Here is a 311-nt window from a genome sequence, read left to right as displayed (position 1 = left end):
TGCGTACGTCGGTCCAATTTTGAGTCAAAGAAATGAATCTTTATAACTCGGGAGTGAACCAGGTGGGATCCTCGGGAAACGGCGAGAGTACGAGGTCTTTTGAATTTAAAATTTAACTGAAGGAAATCATTTTAAATCGAATTTCGTTTTATTACTAAAGTAAACTACAAAGGAATGTGATAGTTATTTGTATAAACTTCATAATCTTAAATTTTATAATTAAATTAAAGTACACATAATTGTCGGGTTTCCACAAATTTTATAATTAAATTAAGCATAAATTTTGAATTTACACATATTTTGTAATCGAA

This window comes from Trachymyrmex cornetzi, unplaced genomic scaffold (genome assembly GCF_001594075.2).
Source record: "Trachymyrmex cornetzi isolate Tcor2-1 unplaced genomic scaffold, Tcor1.1 scaffold390, whole genome shotgun sequence".
In the NCBI taxonomy this organism is placed as follows: Eukaryota; Metazoa; Arthropoda; class Insecta; order Hymenoptera; family Formicidae; genus Trachymyrmex; species Trachymyrmex cornetzi.
This window is presented reverse-complemented; position numbering follows the sequence as displayed.